The following is a 9243-nucleotide window of genomic DNA, read 5'->3' as shown; positions in this document are numbered from 1 at the left end:
AATACTTACATTCCTACACTTGGGACAGTAACTTGTCCCTGACCCGGAGTGGGCTCTTTGCCCTTTTCCATCTTAGCACCATGGACCGCTTCACAACTCACCACTCCAGTGTGAGCTGGAGACTCACGTTTGTTTCTACATGAGCTTTGTGTGATTTAAGTATCTGAGGCTGAGACCACAGGACTGTAAAACATGATTGTTGGCCTTCATATCTGTACTGAACAGTCATTTAAAGATTAGCTAGTAGATAACAATTAGTTAATGTTGTTCATGAGACTAAAGTCAGTGTAAATATGATATGGCCAATATTATAGTCATTATATTAATCATTATTAGTTATTACAGTAGTAAGTTTGAAGTCTCAAATCACTTTTATTGTCACATCACATGTGCAGGTACACTGGTACAGCACATGTGAGTGAAATTCATGTGAGTGAACTGTGTGTCAAATACTGAGCTTCAGTAAAGATTCAAGTTGCAGCTATTTATATTTCCTATCACCTTAAATCTTCACTCAAAGACAAGTATCTTCGACAGTGTATATGTAGATGTATTATATATAAGAGACAAATGTTGTTCGTTTAATATGTTAGCATTACTACATTTGGCTTAATGCTTACATATATGTGTAAAAACAATGTACGAGCTGTGATAACTGTTTCTGATAGAATGAAGAGTAGACTGATATATTAAATATTCCTTTATTGGGTGAGAAAATCAGACCATGTCATAACTGCTTTAAGTCATACAGAATAGATATCAGAGCCTTAAACAGGCTGACTTCTGCTAAATGGGTCAAACTGGACAGAAAGTAAACAAACACATAACATCCTTATAGAATATGATGTAACACTATAGATCAACTCAGAATATATAAAGCATATAAACAATTACAGCAATATGATGCAACAAACACAGCAGTGCTACTAATCCAAAATACTCAAAGCTTCATAGAACTGAAACAAACATTTATTTTTAGCTCCATTCTGCTGCTGATACATACTTTAGGTTTCTGAATATTAAACTTGTTGCTGCCTTTCATAGTGTGTAACTTGAAGGCCCTGAGTACTTTCTCTCACACTGAAAACACTGGGATGGTAAAATTATTTGAACATTACCTAATAAGACTGATTCAGGACAGATAATTAGTTATGTTAAACTTTCCTAGCAGTCCTAACAGGGAACAGTCTGTCTATTCTCTCCATCTGTCAGCTGCTGCTGGCTCTTCCTCACACACTGCTGAGTTTGTCCTGGTGGATCATCAGGGGTGCAAAGCCTCACAGATGATGTGCAGCAGTGGGTCCCTCAGTCTGTCCTCACTCTGGACACTTGCAGTTGTCCCACATGGAAATCAAATGTGTGATAAGCTGCAGGATTCAAACACAAGTGTAACTTATAAACACATGTTTATACTTTTATTACACAATCACCCACACAGCTGTTCTACATAAGCTAATCATGCTTCTATATATTTTCCCACAATTTCGTTTTACATATAAAATGATAATAAAGGTCTGTTCTATTGTATATGAGCAGGATGCCGGGTTACAAACAGAGCTGGAGAACAGGATAGAACTGAAGGGTGCAGCTGGAAAGCTGCTAAGAAGAAACTGTTTAAAACTTCACTCTAAATAAACATTAATTTACCTTGTAACACTGTGTGCACCGGGTTATTTTTCATGAGTGATGCCAAAACCCAGTCATAGGATGACTGGCAAGAATGGTGTCAGAGCTAACCGCTGGATCAGAGGCAGGTGGTGGAGCTCCATAAACAAATAATAAATATAAGAAGAGTAAGAAAATAAATACACACTTTAGGACTCGGGGTAATAACAATTTAAAATTTATATTTATTTGATGATTTAAAGTCTCACACACAACCCGTCGAATGGGGAGGGGGGCCGGCTGCTTCCAAATAGATCACATTTCATTCATAATGTTGTAAATCCAAGCACATTATGTACTCATGATTTGAATCCTGGGTTGTGTGAAATCCCAGAAATAAACCCTAGACAAAGTGAATCTGTAAACTAAGGTGTAGGTATGTTAGATTATGTTGTGTTGATCCTCGAGTTGGGGGATTTGTGTTCATACTGGAGTGCAAAATTAAAACCAATGGAAGATGGACAAGAAAAGTTCACTGTCGCCACCCTCCCTCGGTTTGAAAGGGACCCCTGCTGAGCCTACAGGAGAAACACATATCATATGTTTCGCAAATGCAAAGTCCAAAACTGTAAAACAAAAAACAAACACACAAAAAACGTTTGAGGTGGCTGAATGAGTGACAGATTGCCAAATTGCAAAACTCTTAGCTGTGTCTCTATCAGGTAATGTTCACATGTTGATTCATGGTTTTCAGTTTTTGATCTACTGCAGAATATCTTTAAGGTTATCTGCAAAAAAAAAAAAAAAAAAAAAAACCAACAACTTAGGCCAGAAAAATCTCCTTCATGTTTTTCTGTTTTATCCTCAGTTACTTTGACACAAAGGCATCTGCTGTGATGCTCACACCTCACAAGTGTCTGCTTAGTTTGTATTTGTGCTAGCATGAGGTGGGAATAAAGTCATCATCATGAATCATAAGCAGAGTGGCTCATAGGAGGCTTCTGCAGCTACGACCAGCTACGACGAAGGCTCCAGGAGGGTGACCCGCAGATGATCTCTGCAACACCAAGGGAAGTCAGGTGACCAAAAAGGAGATCACAGGCAAGCGATCCAGGGACGCTCAAATGGTCACTACTTATAGTAGCACCCCCCCTAATGTGCCAGGCCGAAAGTGGGTTGAACGGAGACATAACACTAATCCTGCCAGAATCTACCCCTCCTTTTTGCATCGTCACCCCGACGATGGATTACAAGGACACCCAGGTTAATCCCAAGGCCTAAAAGAATGTACCCTAAGCTCAGAAATAGAGTTTGCAGCCCCTTGTGCCACCTCCCCTGTTGGTCTTGGGAGATGATGGATGTTTGAATGCTGGCCAGCCATGGACCAGGAGGTTCTTCGCACAACCATATTTTTTGTATCAGAGCTCGTAGTGGGAACAGGAAGAAAGCTAGATGGAACTGGTGCTGCACTCGGAGTAGCTGTACAAGTGGCTGGAATGGCCCAACAGAAAGTCCACTGGCAACCTGGGTTCTTGCCCAAACATCAATAAGAATGGAGTTTCCCCAGTAGCCTGATGGGGAGTGGTGTTATAGCTGTAGAGTAACTGGGGCAAATATACATTCCAGTCTCTTTTCCTGGATACTGGCAGGGTCCGCAACAAATTGTGCAAAGTCCTATTAAAACGTTCGCACTGACCATTTCCAGCCGGATGATAAGGAGTACTATGGGAGTTCTCAATACCGTAAAACTTGCAGAGCTGCTGGATCAGGGAGCTTTCAAAGTTACGACGCTGATCAGAATGAATACGCGCAGGTACACCAAACTTTGAGAACCACTCAGTTACGAGAACCTGGGCCACTGTAGCAGCACATTGGTCACGAGTGGGGACAGCCAATGTATACTTGCTGAAAACATCAGTCATCACCAAGACGTTCTCCAGCCCATTCTGGGAAGGTTCAAGCAGGGTGTAATCAATGGCCAAGATTTCATTTGGCCGAGAAGCCAACAAATGTCCCATGAAACTTTGAGCTGCTGGTTGGGGGTCTTTTCCAACTTGGCAACATTCACATCTCTGACACCAGCGAGCTACCTCAGCAGACATACCTGGCCAGTAGCACTGTGAGCGGAGAAGCGCTAGGGTCCTTTCCACACCCTGATGGCTGTGCTCCTGATCAATGTTCCCTCTAAGCTGCGCACGTGCACATTTCTGCACTGCTGGCACGGTCTCTGCGCAAAAAAAATCTAACCTGAATTGAAATTAACCTCCTAAGACCCGAACTCTTCCACGACATGCATTTTTAATTTCTCTTTGATATTTGGGCTGATTGGGGCCTGATGAATGTAAAAACAAAGAATTTCCAGATTTTCTTTTTACCTTATTTTTGTTTTTAAGAAAAATAAGAGCCACAAATGAGGATATTCATTTAAAATCTTGATAGAACAGTAGCAGTATAATGTCCTCGTAAGTGGATATCAGGCCCATGTAGAGCAAAATTGAGTATTTTGGTCAAAATAACCAAAAATGTGATGTCCACATATGTGGACGGCAGGTCCTAGGAGCTTAAAATTAAAACTTTAACAATTCTGTTTTGCAGTGTTAGTCAGTAAGTGACTGGCTGCTCCCGTATGGGATTAGAACGATGCCACCTTATCCCATAGTCCAGCCAATAATGCGATTCACATTCGTATATACGCAGCCAATCAACGTCGTTGACAGTCGACATAGTACTTTTTTGGACCAATAGGAAAGGTTGGGGGTTTTTGGTTTCGTTTTTGCTCACAGGTGGAGAGTGCTTTCGAGCGTTTTTTCTCATAAAATGCTGTTTTTACCGTTTCTTGCTGCAGTAAATATAAACAATGACAGCATTCAGGAAGAAAACCAAACATTGCAGATATTTTTTATCGTAACTCTGGTTTTACGTGGCCTATCAACACAATTTAAAAACTGGTATAAAGTCCACACTTTTCCCGTCAGTTGTTCCGTCTGTCCTGCTCACCTCTCCAATGGTTGGACACGTTGTCATTAACGTGGCTTCACCCCACATCAGCCACGCCGCTTTGCTAGCTTAAACTGAGGTGTCGGCACATAAGGACGCTGTCATAGCCTGTCAACGACGTTGAGACAGACTGGGACATATTTGAACACCAGGACCTAGAAACTTTCACAGGATCAGTACTGGACTACATCAAGTTCTGTACTGCAAATGTGACTGTGGACAAAAGCATTTGGGTTTTCCCAAACCAAAAACCCTGGATGACCAGCAAGGTCCGCTCACTCCTCAAAGCCCGTGATGCCGCCTTCAGGTCAGGTGACAGAGCTCTGTACAGGGCTGCTCGAGCTGACCTGAAAAGGGGGATTAAAAAAGCCAAGTCAGACCACAAAAGGAACATTGAGTCCCACCTGTCCAGCAACAACACACGAGAGGTGTGGCAGGGAATGCAAGACATCATCAACCACAGAGGCAGCACTGCGAAAACAGAGAATTCGAGTGTGCAGCTGGCAGAGGAAATAAACAGCTTCTTCGCCCGCTTTGAAACACCACAACAGCAACACTCATCTGCTTCAGCCCTGCTCCCATCCTCATCCTCACCTGGTTCCTGCACCGCTCCACTCACTGTAACGGAGCACGATGTCAGACGTGTGCTCCTAGCAGTGAACCCCAGAAAGGCGGCCGGTCCAGACGGAGTACCTGGCAAGGTACTAAGAGCATGCGCACACCAGCTCACCCTCATCTTCACCAGACTCTTCAACCTCTCACTGGATCAGGCAGCCATCCCATCCTGTCTAAAATCAGCCACAATCATCCCAGTGCCGAAGAAGTCTTCCATCACCAGCCTGAATGATTACCGCCCTGTGGCCCTCACACCGGTAATCATGAAATGCTTTGAGAGACTAGTCCTTCAACACATCAAGGATTACCTCCCCCCAGAATTCGACCCCCACCAGTTTGCATACCGTGCAAACAGATCCACAGAAGACGCCATCGCCACAGCCCTCCACGCTGTGCTGAGTCACCTAGAGCAGCGGCAGAGCTACGTCTGAATGCTCTTTGTGGACTACAGCTCAGCCTTTAATACTATCATCCCGGACATCCTCATCAACAAACTGGTCACTCTTGGCCTCCCTCCTCTCACATGTGCTTGGATAAAGGATTTCCTCACAAACCGGCCCCAGACTGTGAGACTCGGCCCTCATCTCTCCTCCACTCGCACACTTAGCACCGGCTCCCCACAGGGCTGTGTGCTGAGCCCCCTCCTGTATTCTCTCTACACCCACGACTGCAGTCCGACCCACAACAACAATCTCATCATCAAGTTTGCTGATGACACCACGGTAGTTGGACTCATCTCGAAGGGAGACGAGGCAGAGTACAGAGAGGAAGTCCTGAAGTTGGCAGCATGGTGTTCAGAAAACAACCTGGCACTGAACACCAAGAAAACCAAAGAGCTCATTGTTGACTTCAGGAGACACAGCACTGACTTGGCCCCCCTCAACATCAACGGGGAGTGTGTGGAGAGGGTCCACACCTTCCGGTTCCTTGGTGTCCTCATCTCTGCTGACATCTCCTGGGCGGAAAACATCTCAGCGGTCATCAAGAAGGCCCAACAGCGGCTGCATTTCCTGAGAGTCCTCAGGAAGTACAAGCTGAACTCCAACCTGCTGCTGACCTTCTACCGCTCATCCATTGAGAGCCTGCTAACCTACTGCATCACAGTATGGTACGGCAGCTGCACCAAGGCAGATAGAGTGAGGCTTCAGAGTGTGGTCAAGACAGCACAAAAGATCATCGGCTGCCCTCTCCCCTCCCTGATGGACATTTATTCCTCCCGCTGCCTCAGCAGAGCAGCAAACATTATCAAGGACAGCTCCAACCCTGGTTTCAACATGTTCAGCCTGCTTCCCTCAGGGAAGTGCTACAGGTGCATCAACACTAAAAACCACAGACTCAAAAACAGTTTCTTCCCCAAAGCGATAACCACCCTGAACTCACACATGCACCGATAACACAGCCCCCCACTTCCCACTTCCTCTATGGACCACCACTATTTATACCAATTCTATGTGCAATAACTGTATATACATAACACTATTTATACCAATCCCATGTGCAATAACTCAACTGTACATACATAACACTATTTATCACATATTGTTTACGGCTTGTAAATTGTACATTTTATATATACACATCTTCTTCCCTATGTTAATACTGTCCATATGTATAAAGCGCTGCAGACCTGTACACCCCCCCCCCCCCCCCCCCCACATTTGTTTACACTGAGTAGGAGATGCTCTGTATCTCATTGTACAACTGTATAATGACAATAAAGGCATTCTATTCTATTCTATTCTAAAAGGCGTTGAATTAGTCTCTGTAAGGTGCTAGGGGCATTACAGAGCCCAAATGGCATTCGGTTCCACTCAAATAGGCCAAAAGGAGTACAGAGGGCAGTCTTGGGCCTATCCTCTTCCGTAACTGGGACCTGATTGTAGCACAAAAACTAGTCTCTCTGCTACAGTGACACTAGCAGTTGGGGGGTTAACAGATGATGCAGTTGAAGTAGAAGGTGTAGCACTACCTGACCCAACAGCCCTCTCCTGACGCAGCCTCTTTTTGTCTGCTTTTAGCTGCGCAATCAAGTCCCTGAGTTCCTGTAACTCTTCCTCCATCTCTGTAACACAGCTGTGGAACCCTACACCAAAGTAGCTGCTGCTTTGCTTTTATCCTGTACAAAATAAATAAAAAATGGTTTACATTACACCAGATAATAAAACAAAACAAAACAAAAAAACAAAGGAACACACGTCTCTGTTTGTAAAGAGTATATCCTGTCGACAAATGCCAAGTTTGTGGCAGCACGAGGTGGGAATAAAGTAATCACTATTCACAGTTTAAAAGACAACGCCACTCTGGGAATTTCACCCAGAGAATACTGGAAGTAACACTAATCACCAAGAAGGCACTTAGATTCGCTATACTCAGTACAGAGGCGAGGTTCAATGATAAAACAGTTTGACAATTTATTAATAATTATTTAAAACAACGTATATAAGCACAATCATAAATAGCAATGTAGAAATATGCTTAAAAAAGGTATTCAGAGCCGAGGCTTACTAGTGGAGGGGCAGGGATGCCACACACAAACTCAAAAAAAGAAGGGAAAACACACCAAGACACAAGTGCAGCACACTCTCACACTAATAAACTAAAAGAAGACCCACCACCAAGGCGCCCCCAGTCTCCTCCACATCAGCCCTCTAAATAAAACCTTAAAATCTGGAGCAGACAGAATCGCCGTATTGCTCCAACTTGCCGTCTGCCCGACTATAAGTTAATCATCCAGTCAATCAATGCGCACGATTACAGGTCACCAGAGATCTTCAATCTATACACCTAAAAACCACAAACCAGGCGAGAAATTTGGGTGTACTGATGGATACAGACCTAAACTTAGAAAAACACATTAAGACAATAACACAATCAACAGGACCTGGAAAAACTAGTCCATGCATTCATCTTTAGCAGGCTTGATTACTGTACCAGCATCTTTACAGGTCTACCTAAATAATCAGTCAGACAGCTACAGCTCATTCAGAACTCTGCTGCTCGAGTCCTAAGACCAAAAAATTGGACCACATCAGTCCAGCTCTGAGGTCTTTACACTGGCTGCCTGTCCTTCAGAGGATAGACTTTAAAGTTCTGATGCTGGTCTATAAAGCTCTGAATGGTTTAGGACCAAAATACATCAGTGACCTCCTGACCCAGTATGAACCTTCCAGATCCCTCAGGTCATCTGGATCCGGTCTGTTATCAGTCCCCAGAGTCAGAACCAGACACGGAGAAGCTTTTATGCTCCTTATATCTGGAACAAACTCCCAGAAAGCCTCAGATCAGCTGAAGCACTCAGTTTATTTAAATCCAGGTTGAAGACTCACCTGTTCTCAGCTGCATTTAAATAAAGCACCAAATCTGCACTTTTAAGCTTAAATTTCAAAACTTACATTTTAACTACTGATTTTATCTACCTTTTTTTAATCAATTTTAAATCATGCTTTTTATTTGTTTTGTTTTTTAATGTGTCTGTAAAGCACTTTGAATCGCCTTGTTGTTGAATTGTGCTATATAAATACATTTGCCTTGCCAGCCGACTCCCGTAGCCGGTGTTGTGCCAAAAAGTAATTGTCTGCCAAAAACTGATTTCCGGTATTTGCCAAAAACTGATTGCTTGTATTTAAACTGCTATAAATAACTTGTTGGTGTATAATATGTGAAACATATGTAAAATATATCCCTCATCAATGATATCACGTCATCTTGAGCAACAAACAACGTTTCTGTAACAAGGTAGAAGGCACAATCAGTTTTTGGCAGGCAATCACTTTTTGGCACAACACCGGCATGCATATGGCCGCTGTCCACGCTGACGTCCACTTTAAAAGGGAAACCTGTAAAAGCAAAGCAGCAGCACTTCAGTTAGCACAGTAACGGTGACGTTATTAGTGACTTTGCCCCGTTTGTCATATAAACCGTTTGAGTGAGCTGCAGGTCTGGACACCCCTCAGCTCAGTCAGAGCAGCAGAGCTAATGTCTGAACCACAGCACTGACTTTAATCAACATTCAGGCTCACACAGACT

General features: G+C 43.5%; 1 protein-coding gene across 1 annotated transcript in view; it reads right to left on the bottom strand.

Annotated features, from left to right (window-relative positions):
* LOC135932628 (uncharacterized) overlaps positions 1-9243 on the bottom strand; it is a 305408-nt gene that overhangs the window by 117299 nt on the left and 178866 nt on the right. The gene's annotated exons all lie outside the window — the stretch shown is intronic.

This window comes from Pelmatolapia mariae, linkage group LG3_W, assembly GCF_036321145.2.
Source record: "Pelmatolapia mariae isolate MD_Pm_ZW linkage group LG3_W, Pm_UMD_F_2, whole genome shotgun sequence".
Classification (NCBI taxonomy): Eukaryota; Metazoa; Chordata; class Actinopteri; order Cichliformes; family Cichlidae; genus Pelmatolapia; species Pelmatolapia mariae.
The sequence above is the reverse complement of the archived record's forward strand: the minus strand, read 5'-3'. Positions and strand labels throughout refer to the sequence as shown.